Source organism: Siniperca chuatsi, linkage group LG23 (assembly GCF_020085105.1).
Source record: "Siniperca chuatsi isolate FFG_IHB_CAS linkage group LG23, ASM2008510v1, whole genome shotgun sequence".
NCBI lineage: Eukaryota > Metazoa > Chordata > Actinopteri > Centrarchiformes > Sinipercidae > Siniperca > Siniperca chuatsi.
In genome coordinates this window covers 5,949,576-5,967,457 of record NC_058064.1, presented here as the reverse complement: position 1 = coordinate 5,967,457, position 17,882 = coordinate 5,949,576, and the positions used below count along the sequence as shown (strand labels likewise).

The 17,882-nt window shown below is 40.6% G+C and overlaps 1 protein-coding gene across 3 annotated transcripts in view; it reads left to right on the top strand.

Moving 5' to 3' along the window:
* syt1a (synaptotagmin Ia) overlaps window positions 1-17,882 on the top strand; it is a 166,425-nt gene that overhangs the window by 656 nt on the left and 147,887 nt on the right. The window lies entirely within an intron of this gene.

Sequence of the window (17,882 nt, the reverse complement as noted above, 5' to 3'; positions counted from 1 at the left end):
AGAGCATGTCTCTGGTTGCGAGGGGAGACCACGGTGTGGATGTGTGGGCGGATGCAGAGAAGAGGAGAGGAGGGGAGGGGGAATGGAGATGGAAGATGAGCAGCTGCTTTCATCCCATGGAAGCTAATCCCTCCGTTTGTTCACCTCTCTCCATCAGATACAATCAGCCGGCTGTGGCTCTGGTGCCTTGTCTTTCTTTTTTTTTTCTCAACTCTCCTCCATCCTTCAATTGTGATGGGTTTATCTTGGGCAGGGAGGAAAGATGCAAGCTATTGATTCGGAAATGAGCTGTAATGCCATTTGAAAAGGGAACAAGACATCCCTCTCTGTCTGTGACTTTTCTTCTGCATGCTTTTGTTCCTGACTGTACCTCATGCTGATAATCTATTATACAAACTCTCCAGTGGTAATGAATTCCTGCTCATAGTTGCAATCTAAGTTTAGGAGTCTATACAGGGAGCAGGTACAATTTGAAAAGCCACTTGAGTTCCATATGTTACCCAATATCTCTGGTATTGTTGTGATTGGGGGGAACCCCCCTTGCTGTAAAGGAGGCTTATCACTTCCCACAGGTTCACTGATAGAGCGCTGAATGGCTACTGCACAGTGCACATGGAATGGATGGCTCCTGGCTCTTGGCAAACATGTCAAGCATATCCGTGGTGATTGTAGCGCAGCTTCGCTGACAAATAAGGCATCGTTAAAAGACGGGCGGCCTATCACCTCTCGCCTGCTCCCGGATTACCTAATATCTCAGGAGGCAGGATCAGCCAATGCAACGAGAGAGAAAAAAAAGGGAGAGGAGGGGGGCGGGGGTTGGGGCATGCTCAGGTGTTGCTGTTTAGCCTAGTGCTTCGAATACATTAGCCAGGAAGCTCCCGGTGACAGAGAGAGGGAGAGCGAGGCAGCACTCCCTGCTTCCCCCACCCAAATCTAAATGACCCCTCAGCTCATTTCCCAAGGCAGAGCTTATGTTTACATACTCTCTGGGAGCTTCTGCAGATGCTCCATTTCATAAGCACTAACTGAATCAGACAGGCTGAGGCTGTGCCTGCACTGATGGATGCAGCGTAGACTGTTGGCTGGCAATAGCTTTTTGAAACACTTAGAGGTTATTTTTCATGTTGTTGGGTTTCAAGGAGCCCTGACTGAGTGTAGTCATCACCCAGGACCTTTTTGAAATTGTGTGATATGAATTTGGGTCATGATAAAGCTCTAGTGATATTATGAATTCTTCTTTTTGGCTTTAAAAGCTCTAATACATCATCTTCTGATCTTATTTACACCAAGCTTGAGAGGGCGGGGGCAGATGTTGACTCCCAAACTAATCAAGTGGCCACTCGGCTGTCGCTGGAGGTGTCATCCTGTTTTATCAGGCTTTTTAAAGAGCTATTAATGAGAAGTACAGGCCCAAAGTCCCGAGCCTGATGTCAGAGCAGCGCTAACCTTTTGTCTAGGTCAAGTTTATCTTGAGTGAACTTTTCAAAAAGCCAAAGGCCGTCAGGATAAAAGGGCATCTGCCAGGATTACTTTGCATTTGGTTGAAGCCTCTCACTTACGATCAGTTTATTAGAAGATGAAGGGAATGAGGGGAAAGGAAGTGGAGGTAGGAAAAGGGGAAGTATAACAGAAGCAGCAGGACAGTAAAGAGAATGAGGCGGGTTTTTGTTTCAGCTCTGGATAGCAATACTAAATGGAGGATATAAATAGCATCTCTCTTATGATTTGACCTTGTGTGGCCATTTGGTAGTGGGCGCCTGTGAGGAGGGACGTGCATAGATCAGTGACACTGTCACCACAGAGACCACAGAGTCTCATGCTGGTGGAGATGGATGCCTCAGGACTAGTTCTCTGGCTCTTCTTGCTAGGTTGGTTCCACATGTCCAAGTACCTCACTATAATCATCTTCTCATCATCATCTCATCATCCTTGTGTCATCATAATCATAGGTAGTATAGATAAATACTAAGAAGCTTAGTCCTGTTTAAAATAATGAGGTCCTTTGGAGTTGATTATTGATTCATTATTGACTATTAATTACAATCCAGTCACTATCACTGTGCCCCTACTACAGTAAGTCAAATACATTGATTGAAAACTGTAAAACATATAATACTGGCCCTAATTTACAGCACCAACCTAATGCATTATGCAATCCAACTGATACACACAGTCAATCACAGATCAATCTGTCATTCAGATTTTAAATGTATATGTTCAGCTGCAGAAGAGAGAAGCAGCTTTCTGTAAAAAAAACAAAAAATGACAAAAAGTTAATACACATCATTCCTCAAATGTACTTCTTCTATCATTATGTATGAAATCTAGCTAAATAAACTTGCACAGTGTTTCGAGTCTTCCAAATAAACATGACTGCACACAGTTTTCTGTTAACTGTATTTGTTTTCTTCATGGAAATTAAATATTGAACACCGCCCGTTAGCGAGCCAGCGTAGCGAGATCATTTTCTACAATGTTGTTTGGAAATTAACCATGCCTTCAGTGCATGTACATTGGACATGGGCTTATTTTTTCATATGCCTTCTAAATCTCTCCTCAAGCTTGTATGCAAATCGTTTGTATCCCATCTTTTACATTGATGTGAATGTTGAGTCGAGGTTATGAGTTTGTTCACATAGATTGCTTTCCAGGCTCAAAACAAGTGAGTGACTATTTCACACTCAGACTCATCGGTCTAACTCAATTAAATAAACTAAATTAAAGAAAGCAAAATAATTAACCTCAATTGATTTTTCCTGAGAATGAAAGCATATTTTTTTCATCCTGAACCCAGACATTTCAATCACACTCATCATTTCTGGCCAAAATCTTCTTAACTGCTTCATGACGAAACTACTTGCTGTTCAGCTCTCAAACTCAGAATTTTGATTTTTTTTTTCAGTGTCTTTTGGCACTAGTCTTACACTGGAGACTTTCAAACCCATAAAGCAAGATTTAAACATGGTAAAGTAGCACTTTGTTCATAATCAACCTGGTGGAAACTGAAAATCATGTCCAAGTCTTAAATGGCTTGATGTCTTGGCTCCAGTAAGATTCAGAAAAGAGAGGATAATTCGGCCTCATTATCAGTTCAGTTTGACATTAACATCAGCACCCTGAATTCGTCACTCTGAAAAATGTTGTGCAAAGACCACCCTAAATTCTGTCACGTGTACAGTAATAAGGAACTATTACTGGAGAAGGTCCTCCTCGTAGCTTTTATTGCTAGGCTAACTGGTATCAGCATTGTTTTAAGGGCCTGACACTGATAACTGCTAATTAGCTTGGTCTAAGTCCTGATCTGAAGCTCAGTGTTTGACAGGGTGTGTAGAACTCAGGACTGCTTGATCTCTGTAGACCCACCGAGATAAGACTCAGATTACATGATCAATCCACACACACACTCTTATAAATAAACACATACTCATACATATTCTATTGACAGAGCTAAACAGAGATACATATTCTTATTTTTAAGCTGTTTGCTCTGCTGCTGACAGATAAGAAAAGATTGTTAGTATGAGCATTGACAGCAACCATGGCTAGACACGCCACCTGCAGAAATTCTACTAAAAATTCCAGGAAAAACTCATTGATTGATCATTGGGGCGTGTAGCAACGATCATTTCGCACCAAAAATTTTTAAAAAGCATCTCACAAATGACAACTTAAGTTCTCTCAGCTAACTCCATCATGCAGCTTATTTGACAGAGTAACATCGCATGGTGTAAAGCTGCTGAAATTAACAGAGCATGAGTGGGACCTCTCCTCACAATAGAACAAGGCTTAAGGATATTTTTATTTGTGCAGAGGAACCAAAGCATTGTTTGGTTTTTGACAAAAGCCCATTCTTCCAGCTATATGCGACTGCATTTAAATTCATATTTATCAGCTGCAGTGTGGTCAAAACAATTGCCGTTAAGTTGCAGTGAGTCGGAAAGGATCAGCACCACAGCCTGAACGATGTCTAATGAAGCCAGTAAAAAAACAAGTCTGTGTTGGATATGTCTACCTTGGTTTGCAGATTCAACAACAGTCTGCTTAATTAAATAAAGTAAGTGAATGGCTTCAGCGTAGTCAGAGTGAATTAATGTTACAATGACTTCATTCAGGTTTGTCTTCCCAAGGAAAATCTTTACATTTAATTTTGAGAATCCATCTCTTTATGTACATCCACAACTGCCTGTCATAAATGTACAATAGCCTGTACAAAGTTTATTTAAGGAGGCTTTATTTCATGGCTTTGTCATGACTGTCTGTCAGAGAGATTTACAAAGGCTATTTTAGGTATACACGTATAGCGATGGTGGCGGAGGGGAGGTGTTTCATTGTGATAGGTAAGGATGAGAAAATGATTTTATGGCAAAACTCAGAGCTGTAATTTTAAAATCTCCTTGAGGGGAAATTGCTTTTGCCCTCCTACAATTTTTTAATATCCTGATTCATACTTAGCGCTGGTAAAACGCATCATCTATCCGTAGCATTTCTCCTGCCGCTGCCCGAAGGTGCTTTGTGGGGAAGTTATTAGAGATTAATACCATCTGGGTGTGTGGGACTGCTGAGGGACACAAGCCTTGCCCCTTGTGCTCCATGTCTGTCCTCCTGAGCCCCCAGCCTTGCCTGTACATAGTGGGCGAAACATCCCCACATGTCTAATGAAAGAGTAGATTAATTATTACTGAAGGGCACACAGCATAAAAAGAGGCCCTGGAGGACATTTTCAATGTTTCATGATTGTAATAAGGCATTTTTTTTTTTTTTTACAAAAAAGCCATCCTTCTCTTCCTGTGCTTACCTGAAACGCTAATGCACATCCACCCAGCCCTAAAAACACATGGGGGCATCCCATGATGCACCTGCTAGACATGCTGATATCAAGGCAGTGACTTAATGGAAAGGAAAATAGAGGAGGAAGTGCCACCTTACCTCCAGGGTAATGTCAGTAATAACCTAACCAACTGCTGTTCTTTGTGTAATTGTCTTTCTGGCTCACATAGTTATTTTTTGTCTGAAATGATTAGATTAGAGGTGCTCCACCATGGTTCCCTGTTGATTTGGCCACTCTGTATTGACATTGTAATGTCAGCATGGAAATGAGCCTAGAATCCAAATTACTAGTGTCCGTTCTTCAGCCCATCTCCCATTCATGAGTTTATAAGAGTAAAACAGCTTCCATTTTTGGGGGAAATTAAGTTATCTGGGCCAAGTATCACAAAGGCGAATGCATCAATTTGAGCAAAATGACACATTCACAGCTTAAGCATCATGCTGAGTCTTATCTAAGACAGTAAAGGCTAATTGTGTTTTTACAGCTTGTACAAGCTCACAATTTTCCAGAGCCTCTGTCAGTGTCCCCAGAAATATGTCAGCACAATGAGGGGAAACAGAAAAAACTACGTCCAAGTAAGTTGCCTCTTGGCTCTGCTACAGTTCCCTCACTGCTCCTGGGCGCCCTTGGAGGATGCATGAGTCATAAAGCAACACGACACCCAGCATTGTGGCCAAGATACAGTGGCATGATGGTATAAAAAAAGCAATTAAAATCAGTGTCACCCTGCACAGTCCTGTCCATGACACAAATGACCTTGGTGGATTTAAAATGTATCACAATAATTTGTGTGCAATAAAGCATGAATAGTTGTCACAGATATACAACTTATTGCCACTTCCATTTCCCTGTCAACTGAGTACATATTGGACAGCAGCTTGCTCAAGTGAGTCACATTGCTGTATTGTTTCGCTACCAATCAAGGTCATTGCATGCTCATTAAATTCAGTGTGGAAGGATTAAACAGAATAAATGCACAGGCACATAATCAGCATTAAAGCCTTAATATTTTCAAGTGACCCTACTGTGAAGATGATTTAATTCTTCTCTCTAATACAGCAAGGCAAGATGTGTCATTAGCTGTTGAACCAGTGAGTCCTTGTTTCCCTGTTAGACAGGAACCCCCCTCCTACAGTGTGGCTCAACCCTGCTGTGGAGAAGAGATTGGGAGGGAATGCTGAGTGATAACGAAAAGGCATTCCTCCCTTTCACCCCACCTTTTCTCATCTCTGGCCCCGCAGTTCTCCATTACTGTTAGTCGAACAGCATGTGTGCCCTCCGCTGCCGACCGCTGAGATTTGCCTCTGATGCAAACATCCTTGTTTGTCGTCATGGCAACCAAGTCTCCTGCCTGCTGTAGATTGTCATGCCAGCCGTCTCCCCTATGCGCTTCCTCACCCATTAGCACTGTACTGTAGATGACACATGTGAGCGTTGTACATCGTTCTACGTGATCCGTCTAGTTATGTTAAGCTGCTCTCATTACGTCGCACTGATTGTCCCTGCTCCTTCTTGAGGTGGTCCCGTTTTTAGCAGCTGCTCAAAAACGTTGCATAGTATTACACCCTTTTCATTTGAGAGAACTGCCAACCAGCACAGCCAGAGTCAATTGCTGGAATAATAGCACAACCAGCAAAAGCCCACAGCTCAAAAGACGGAGAGATATAACCGCAAGTGGCCTCAATTTCCACTCCTCTTGTTTACTCTACCATCTACCAACCCCTTCATCCTTGGAAAATTGAGCAGTCTGACATATTTGGGGCTCCCATGAAGGATGATGCAAATGTGGAGGCATATAGGTCTGTGTTGTGCAGAGTTCATTCTCAGAGCCAAGCTTCTTGGGGGGCAGACAGAGGCCTTTTTTCCAAAACATGTCCACCCAGTCAGACGAAAAAAACACTCATTACCACAGCACCATGGGGCCAACCCAGCCCACTTGGGGATAATAACTAGGCATCTGCTTAAATTTGATATAATGCTGGCGTACTGGGTAGTCTGGGGTCTACGATAGTGGCAGAAATTATTGTGCTCTCTTAAGCTGTTTGGGTCCTGCACTTAGATGCTTAAGATGAAGCATTTGAAGCAAACCCACTCTGTTATTCACACCAGAGGGTTTAATGGGATCTTTACAATGAAGCCTAAGGGTAAACTTTGCCATATTTTGGGAGGATGATTACCCGTATTTACTGCTCTGTAGAGAACCGAGAGCTAAGACTATCATGATAATGAGTGACTTTTTCCCCTCTGTTTGATAGGATGGGCTTGAGGCTTGAGGAGCCATTTTGCTGCTGGTTAAATTTTAGAGATTACATTTGCTGTTCCTTATCTCCTAAATTAACTCATTACCTTGACATCCTGCTTTCCCTCCCTGGGAACACATTGGCCTTGAATTTATAATGAAACATGGCTGTCCCCTCACATCCCATATGCACGGTGAGAGATTCAGTGCAAGTCTTAACTATCAGCCCTGTTCTTGCCATTGATTTTGACTCCACAGCCAGATGAATAACCTTGAGGAGAGGGGTGAAAAAAATTTGAAAGAAAGGAAGACAAGAGCTGGGGCAGAAATAGAATGCCTCCTAGGTCTATCTTTGTCTCCTCTGAAAGTAAACTCTATCAAACTGTTCGTTTCTTAGCATGGCGGCAAAATCTTCAAAGCCATCCTGAAAAATAGGCCTGGTGCCGTACAATTGAAGAATTTTCGTGATTGTTGGAATGTGTATTTGTTGTCGCTGTGTGCCCCAGAAAAGTGGAAGTGTGTCAAGGTAATGCAAGGCTGTTGGCCACAAAATTTGTGAGAAAATTCTGTCTCTTGGACATATTTGCTGCAATAGGGGCCTAGAGGTCAAGTTGTCAAACAGCATTGTCATTCTTTATCTGCTGTAGTATCTCAAAAAGGCTTGAGAGATACAATATACAAAACACTTCCCATAAAGTCGACCATGGTTACTCTCTAAATTGGGTTCAATCAGACCAACTAGGCAAAACATTTCAGTCCTGTCAATCACATCCTTTCCTTGAAGCTTACACTAATTGCATATGCAAATTGCCTAAGATTATGAGTTTGCACCCGCTGTAGGGTTTGGTGATTGCGAGTTGCGATAATGATGGATTTCCACACATTAATTTCTTAAACATTGTTAATGAAGAGGCACCCACTTACGAATGTGGATTATGCATGCATTGTGCACTGCGAAACAAACTCTGTAAGGCTGCTGCCTTTAACTACAAGTATTCCAATTAAAAGTCATACTCAGTGCCCAGGCAGAATATTACTCAACCTTAATGCTGCCAAATCACAAAAAAACGAGAGAAAGACTGTTCATGTCCAGATCTGTTGATTATTAATTTACTGGGACATTGTTTCCAGAAGGACATGTTGATGTTTGGTTTAGTAATTTTTTGTTACTTTGAGTGCCACAAACAAAATTTCACTCTCCTTCAGATACAGAGCTAGATACCACTAGGGGTAAGTGAGAAAATATAATTTGGTTTGTGATTTGGGTGAACAGACCCTTTAAAGTCTCTAAAGGTTTTTTTTTTTTTTTTGTCTTTTTTCTGTGGCTTTGGATTATTTCAGTTTGGTGTGGATGCTGGTGAAAAGCTTTTATTTATTTATACTCAATACCAGTGTGGGTGAGAGAACAAGAGGTGACTACAACCCAGGGAAATCAAAAACAGGGGTACAACAACAACGTTGGATGCAAGAGAGCAGCGACAAAGGCAGCTGAAGTAAAATGAGGATTCAGAAGCCATGTGATCAGTCATGAAGGTGCAAAGATCCCCTAACAAGCTCAGCAAGCCGACTTGCTTTGAAAAGAGCTGATAACGTGTTAGCACTGAGATGGCAACAAAGAGCCATGAACTAGAAAAAGCAAAAGCTTCTCCAGGAGGCAACACAACCAATTATTTGATATTACAAAATTAGACTCATTCAGCCACCAAGACTATTCACACAAAATTAATGAAGCACTTAGTTTTTTCCACGTTTGTCTGTTGTTGTTGTAGAAACATGTGAAGTGTGTTTCTGCAGGGAATACAATTATTTTCCAAAACCTAAAATCAAGTCATTTTGTTTATATAAGATTTCTTTTTCACTGTGTAACATAACGAGGCATTTTCTGGCAGCGGCACAAGACACCTTTGCTCTTCAGAAAAGGCGCTGAACCTATTCAGTGGCAGCAGGAAGGGCAACTTCCATGTCAGAGCATCACACTAGCACACACAAACATTCTTGCCACGCTCAGCCCTGCAGCACCTCTGGACCTGCTCACAGATTATGAGACGCTTCAATCAATAACTCCGGAGCCCATCCTCCCACTCTGGCTGGCCAACCCCACTAAGAGCCCCCATGGGGCCTGAGCACCAGACAAGCACAGACAGATATTCCTGTGCAGGCTGTGGACCTGTTACTTCCACGTGTCCTTGTTTTTAAATCAATACAAAACTTAGTTTTATGAAACCATAAACAAAACATCCTCTGTCATGGTGAGGAGGCTGGAGCTTCTGTCTTCATTATGATCAACCAGGGGACTTTTTGCTATGCAGATTTGGGAGGAGCGGGTGCAATGAGGCATCACAGCCACTAGATACTGCTGCAACCTGAAATCTGGCTGTCCCTCTGGAGAATCAGACATGACGTTTGGTGGTCACCGAGAGCCAAGGCAGTGTTGCGTAACAGACTCTTGTAACAACACCTTCATCTGTTCATCTGTAAATACCCAAGAATCAGACAAACAAGGACAGCTCAGAGAGAATCCCCAGATGAAACACGATTTCATAAATGCTTCAGTCCCAACCTATTTATTTCTTATTTTTCTTTGAAGAAAGAAAAAGTTGATGTGTAGATTATCAGCTCTAATTAAATATCTCATAATTTACTTTTTGAATAACTTCTGGACAAGCTGCTGAGCATCAAAAACTGCATCACTGTTAACACATTAATTTCTGAAGTCCTGTTAACATCTCTTAATTGGCCTCAGTTCCACATTGGTGCACATGGATTTCAATTTTGCTAACACAAATGGCATTATAATTTGAAAAGGCAAAATCGAGAGACTGTACTTTGATCAGCAATTCACTCGTGACCAGTCAAGCAATGAAAAATTATTTAAATATGTTAGGAATCTTATTTGGAGACGCCTAAAATCCCAGAGATATGTCTTTTCTGAGTTACTGTTAGGCTTAATTGTTTGCACACCATTCTCCACTCTCAGTAGCCCATGGTTGATATTTGCAGTTTATGTGATTGTGAGAAGCTGTTCTGCTGCCAGGAAAATATATCCTCTCTGGACAGAAAACAGCCTCTTTTCTTGCATCCTTATGGCAAATCACCAGTTGCTGATTGACCCTGGTATCTCAGAGGTGTGCCAGTAAATGATGATGTCCCTCTGTGTTGTCTCGCTGTCTCTCTCTGTTTACAGTAAACACAGTCAGTGACTCATGACTCTATCTCAAGCTTTGGGGTCACTAAATACTAACTGGCTCTCTGTTTACCCTCTGTCTACCTCCTGTCTCCTCCACTCCTCTTTGTTATCTCAACTCCTCTCACTCTGTCTATCATTCTCACTCTGGGTATAATCCTTTCTCTGGATGCATATATGAAGAGATTCGGTGGAAAACACAGCCACAGGGCAGTGTCTGGTTCATTGAATTTGCAGGATGTGCCCCAAATGAATATGTTTAGAGCAGAAAAAGAAAGAAGTACACCATCTTTCCCTGGAGTACAATATAGTTCATTCAATGTCTGTTAAAATTGTCCCACAGAGGCAAAATTAATGATTTCAGCATTGAACTGCTTCACCAACCCTTCTTTGATGTTTATTTGACACCGTTTGTGAGTTTGATGTTGTGCCAGTCATGATTGCAGACTTCTTTGAATGTCTGGAACATAGGCCAGACCTGTGTTAACATAACAGACGTAACATTTATTGAATGTGACCCAGATTCTTTAACAGAATTTGGATCATCAAGGGGTCTGCACAGTTACTGACGAGTCAGTGAAATGCTAATGCTTTCCTGATTCTTGTGTTTCAAATCCTTCACATTAACCAAATACTTAAGCCCAGTTTATCATGTAATGTTATTTAAACAGGATTTGGTGTTGTTCAGAGGCTTAAAGGGGCAGTGGCTCCCGTAATCTGATACAGCCAGTGAACTAGTCTTTTAAATGTTGAATCGATATGTAGCTAAATACGCTGGGTCTTGGTGGTGTGCCAGCATGTGGATCAAAATGACTCCTTGCCTGTTGATAAAAATAACTTGATGCTCAGTTTGTCTGTGTATAGCTGTGTTTTGTCCTATTTCGACCTTGTAGGAACTGCACTACTTTCTCATTTCCTATGAGGCTGACCTCCACAGGCCTGGGGATGCCGTCTGTCACGAAGAGGAAGTGTGTTACGAGGATGTGGTTTGTTAATGACATGGTGGGATTGTGTTACCGATGATAAATAGCCTTCCTTTAAAATGCTAACCCCCCCCCAAACATGCATTTATTATCTGGGGCTGAATGTTTGAATCAGAGCAGGAGATGATGTAATGCTTCCATATAATGTAATATATTCATACAGATGGGTCAGAAATTAAGGAAAAATGTGAATAAAAGAGCAGAGAAACATAATGAATACAAATCATTCTATACAGGGCACGAGGGGTCACTTAATGGTTTGATGAGCATGAAAATGTTGTGGTCTCAACCCAGTTATGTACTAAAGCTGTTGTAGTGGCCCAACATCTTACCAAGGCACTAAATCGAAGGGGCTATGAGACGTTTTAACTGGATATCAAAGCAGAAAAAGCTATTCTAATCTTGCTTTGTTTCTTGTCAATTACTGGATATTTTGTCTTTTCAGGCCTTTAAAAGTTCAAATAAAACAAGGGGTAAAAAATTTCGCTTGACTGATAGACACATGCAACTGTTGACTATGGGTGGGTCACAAGTGGACATTACTTCTCTTTAAAGGGTCACAAACCAAAAAAGGCTATGAAACACTGATTTAGAGGGACTGGTGCTATTTCCAGCAACTTGCTTGCATTTTCTCACCATTTTGTTCTTTTTCTATAATAGTGAGAGGAGAAGAGGACATTGTTTACTATAAACTACAGTAGCATCAGCATTTTTTTGCATCTGGAAATGCAACAACTTTTAGGTGCATTAGAACATAAAAGTGATGTGAAAAACAGTTTAAACGCATCATCTCCCATTGAAAAATATGGATATATTCCCTTGAATTTAGGTAAACAAAAACTCTGAGCCTTATACACTGTCCAAGTGGCTGAAGCAACTGTATCGCATGTTTGTGCCCTTTAGCAAACAAGACACTTCCCTGCTCACCCAGTGCAAGTAACTCTGTTGCAGAGCAGAAGCTAAATGCCTGAATAACCACAGAGGTATGAGCAGAGTCAGATTCAGCACCACAGCCTACAGGACAGCTCCCTCCCTCACCCGAAGCAGCAGTCAAGGCTGAGCCTCGTCGCAGCAGCCGACTTCACAGAAACTTTCTCATTAACTTGTGTAATGAGTTTAATGTGTATAGATGTTGCGAGTCCCAGACCCCTCCGTCCCCGGGGTAGCTCCTTCTGTCCCACCATCAGTCAGGGAGTCAGTGTGTCAGATGTTTTATTCAACACAGCTGCATGTATTTTTGGCACCTGGCTGCTTCATCAGAAAGGAAGGAGGAGGGGGACGAGCGTGTTGTCGGTCTCCAGAACGGGGTCACGATCGCTTCATGTTTCCAAACCTGCCGGACCACTGCAGGCTAACATCAAACAACCAGAACACCTGTTTCCAGACTGCGTTCCTCGTTCAGCCTCTGCTCAGATGAAAGGACCAGAAAGTTTTTGACTGGGGGGAAACTGCACCAAGATCAAAGATGTGGCGTGGTTTAAATGGTGGAACAAAATGGTTTTCAATTGATGAATGTTTTGGGGTCTGTGTGTGATGCAAAGTTTATTTCAAAGTAACACGGACTGGTTTGTGATGTTGGGGTCATGTCGCACTCATGAGGTATCAAAGTCGCATTATAAGCACATTTTGAGATGTGTTGTAATTAAGACAAGATGCTAACTCTGCAGTGTGTAGAAAACAAGGGGTTGAACACTTTAGGGCAACTGTGCACTTGATGAAAGAATATTGCATAGACAAATTATTTTTATGGTTGTCTGATGATGCCAGTCTCAGCTTCCACTGTTCATGATTTTATCAGTGTTAGCGTCATTTATCCTTTATTGAACAAATAAATTGTAATCATCTCAGTTTAAAGATTGACCCCGTTTGGAAAAACCTGCATTGGTCGTTCTAATGTTGGCAGTGTTTTGCTCGACTACCATGACAGAACTACTTGAATTAAGGCCAAAGACACATCACACACTATGTGTGTTATATCATAAACAGATATTAGCAGACAATAACACATTTTGAGTCAGGAGAGTGGACACACTTGATAGTTATTTTCTTTTCAGTACTGAGATTATGCTTGGTAATTTACCTCATCAAGTAAAGGCAAATATTACTAGAAAATCAAATGGCTGATGTAAAAAAGCTGGCATCTTCACTGTTCTTTTTTTTTTGCATCTTTTTGAACTTGTGGGTACAAGAAAAAACACACTCCATGATTATAATTGAGTGCAGCCAGCCTGTAATCATTGAGCCTCGATAACAATAACAGTTGAGTAATATCATTAAGGAACAAAATGCTGTCTATTGAATATACTGTAATGCTTTCCCTAAAAACAGTTTTACAATGTTTTAGTTGAAGGAGGACTTAAGCACAACACACATTGGTGACATCAGGTGGCGTTGCATCATTTAAATCTCAACAATTAACGCCTGTAGCACATGCTGGATAGGCCACACAGTGGTAGTCAAGGTACAGTAGTCGCCATGTGCCGTTCCTTGGGTTACTGTGATAAAACTGCTGCTTCTCACGAGAGTTGATGCTCATTCGTGCTGGGAAGTAGACAGTAGTAAGTGAGTATCCTCTCAACTTGTGCTTCATCACAAGTTAACGCGTGCCAAGACGTCGCCGTTTTGGAGGCTTACCGGAGAAAAAAAATGGATGCATGTGTTTTGACATGTGTCACACGCCGCTGTGTTGCCCTGTACCTGGCCCTTATGAGTAATAAGATGTTTTCTTTGCACTCATCCACATCCACATGAAAACATTAATCCTGAAACAATCCTCAGGCCACAGTAGCCTCAACAGTATAAATCTCAATTATAAAATCACAATAATATCATAGTAGTTGTTATACATATTCTACTGCTTATATTTTAGATTATAGTTCATTATGTGAAGAGTGAAGAAAAAATACAGATCTCTTCCATAGAGGACCAGTCTCAAAGCCCCATAGCCCAATGCTGAATTCTAAGGCCACAGAAATGTCAAAATTTCCATGTTGTCACACACAGAGAGAGACAGACACTGGCTGAATTTCAGGGGCATGTGTTTGAAGTGTATCCCCCCAGAGAAAGATGGCCCTCACACTATCTTTCATTTCCCTTTTCACTTTGTGAAGATATCAGCAGAGTGAAGCGAAGGCAGTGAACCCAGAACAATATACATATTGGATTACCACACCACTTATGCTTCAGCCTGCATTTGAAAGGATTGCTAAAATTTGCATCGTATCCTCCCAACTGAAAAGTGAAAGGAAAAACAAACACGCAAATAATTGAGTGTGTGTGCATAAAAGTGTGTGTACTTCCTGCATATGGACATTATGAGCATCCATGTGCCTCCCAATGCTAAGCCATAAATATATGGTTGCTAAGGGTGTGCTCTCAGAGGGTATTTAGTAAGCCAGTACATGTAGATCAATGTGACTTGCTCTAACCACAAAGGATGAATTATACCTTTTGATAAAATGACACTCTACTGTTTGAAAATTAATTATATTTCCAAAACAGAATGCAATGAAGAGGCCAAAGAGAGAGCCGCTCAGTAAAAACACTCTTTGTTACCTTAAATGAATTGTGGTGGAATATTTCCATAACAGGCCCACAGATAAAAGTCATAAAAAGCAGGGGATGGTCCTGAAAAACAAAAGATCAAGAGCTTTTGCTGCACCGATGAGTTGTTTTGAGAGCATCAGAGGATTTTAAAATTGAGCAAAGACAACACACCATGAAATACCATAGCATCAGGCAAGCACTCTGCAATGGCCAAAACATAAAATGTCCCGTCTTCCTTTAATTCACCATAAAATGATTTCCCTCCCCCCTTTTATAGAGTCTCCACTGAGGTTAGCAGCCATGGTTCCGCAAATATTCATTAGGCATAAATACAAAATCAGAGCGATTTACTGGCATCAGCCACCTTTTGCCCTATCAATTTGAATGCATGGCATATCTGTAATTCATTCATTTGCAGTAATGGGATTGCATTACTGTTGTAGTGGCAACCTTCAATAACTGCAACACCAATAATGGACTGGGCCCCTTTTATCCTAAGCATGCCCTGCACCTACATCAATGGTAATGATTTCTCCCTCATCAAAGTGTGGAAATCCAGGCTGTGCAGTTTTCACTTCACATTCATTACATCTGCCTTTAGCCAACCGAAGATCTTCTTTGTGTTCTTGCCTCACATACTGTATTTCTGAATATTAGAAAGGATGTGCTGTGTGAGATGCATCCAAATAGAGCTGAGGTTGATGCAAGCTGTTGCACAGTTCAATTAGTACATAAAAGGAAAAAACTGTCCTCGGATACTCTTCAGATATCAATCTTATTTTATGATTACATGTTTGAAAAAAATCTGATAACAATACATCCGTCCAATATTCATTTATTTACATAACTACACAACATAAACAAAAAATGTTTCATAAAGATCTCTTACACTTGTCCATCTGAGAGCACTGACAAGGGTCTTTTCAACTGTAAAATGTCCAACTCAGTACATATCTTTGCATCACAATTCTTTAAATACTAACCCTAGAGATCCTTATCATAAACATTTTGTGTTTATGTTAGTATTATATCATTATAACTCTCAGATATCACAAATGGTAATCCATAAGGGATTCTCCAGAAAAAGTGGTCAAGATGTACAGTAGGTAGAAAAAAGACAAATTTGGCGGACAGCAGTTTACAAGGGAGTGAGCGATTTCCTCATGTCTCTCTGCAGTTCCTCCTCACTGACTGGAAGAGTGACTGATGTATGTGAATTTTGTCCCAAAGATGGTGCTCAGAACAAAATAGTTCACAGAAATACAGAAACCCACACAGTACTCCATGGAAAAATGTTATGTACATGTAAATGTAACCATGAGAAGGGCAGCAATGACTTACAAACCGTAATCATAAAAATCAAGAATACATATGATCTTCTAATATCAAAATACTCAATAAATGTATGGTAAAATATCAATATCTTAATGGGGCCAATAATGACTTTATAGAAATAAATTGGATTTGTTGGCTAGCTTGTCAGCACCAATAAGCCCCAGTTGTCAGAGAAATGGAGGTGCTGCCAAAAGGGGCAAAGGGAAGGAATAGAAGATAAAGTGTTCATGAGCAGCCAATGATGAATTACATGGCGGAGGGTTTGATTAGCTTTTTATCTGCTCAGGGGACTCTTGGGGATGAACTGAGATTGATGAGCTGCACAGAGCTGACATGGTGTTGTTTATTTGGACGGTACATACTTGGCTGGAGTGCAGCGTGCCACAGAAAGATGAGCAGCAAAGGCTACCCTCTCAACACGCATTTAACAGCCCTTGTCCTTTGGTAGACTCACTTGTCTCAGTTATTTTAAGAAAGCTCTACAGCTACAAAATGTCAACATAGCAGGCGACATTTTTCCTTTTGTGAAATATAATCTGTCTATGAGGAAAAACTCTATGTTTTCTGAGCTAATTTCCAGTTTGCTGATCTGGAGAGGGCATGGGAGCATTTTAGTGATGTAATAATCCCAAAATCGATGCACGAGAAAAGTACTGATCTTGCATTTAGTCCCACCATGTACAAGTGTTATCTTTGCTGCCATGAAGGTAAGCACTAAAACTATGCCATAGATTTTAAGGTTCAAGGTCACCTTGAGGAATACTGTCGTCCCAAAAAAAAATCTAGCTAATGTGTAATGACTGAAAGCAGGTTAGAGTATACATGTGTGACATGCAGATATATACTTTAGGGAGAATACAGTGTGCTTATTTACAGTGTGCCAGAAATATTTCAAAGATAATCACACATGAATAACAAGCATAGAAAGAGAATCTTGGCTAAGAAGCCCCTTTGGAATTTAAAACTCATTGTTGATTAATAATGAATAAATCTTATATTATTCTGATAGAAGTACTTAATTCTCCAGAATATTAATTGTAGACACACAATGAATGCTAAAAGATAAACATAAATTACTTGGCCGAAGTACATATATAGCTTGTAATCAGTGCAGTACCTTTTAAAAACATACTTAATCATGTCGTCAACGCAATTGACATACATGGCTCACACATACAGGTATACTTCCTGATGAAAATAAACTGTAGTTGCACAAATTAAACATGAGGTAATATACATACATTTGCATTTTTAAGAATGTACAGTAAATATTTTATTTAGCAGTTTTACAGTCATTTCACCAAGACTCAGACCTCACTGGGAAGCAGCTTAATATTTGAATGTTTTGTGATTCTTTAAAAATCCTTTTTTTAACTTTAAGATTTGTTAGAAATGCCAAGTCATTCAGGAACTTCAGGAACCCAAAAACTCCTCATTATTGTGTCGTAGATAGTAATTATGTTCCCTAAAAGAAAATCCTCAGAGATAACAACAGTTTTCAAAATATTTATTATACATCTTGCACACATAAATCACTTAACTCACCAAATACATTTGTTGAGACTAAGAGTGAACTATAAGTTTTGCTTGTTTAGTTTGTCTCTGCACTGTATTTTGAATGCATTTTGAGTGTAAAGTGGGAGCAGGAAGGGAGGTGTAGTGTTTACGTGTTTCTGCTGTAGGTGATGACCAAATATTTGTTGCCTTGTATGTGTAACTCTAAAGAGCTAAAATCACAAAGGAGAACGAAACTTGAAATTTAGCAAT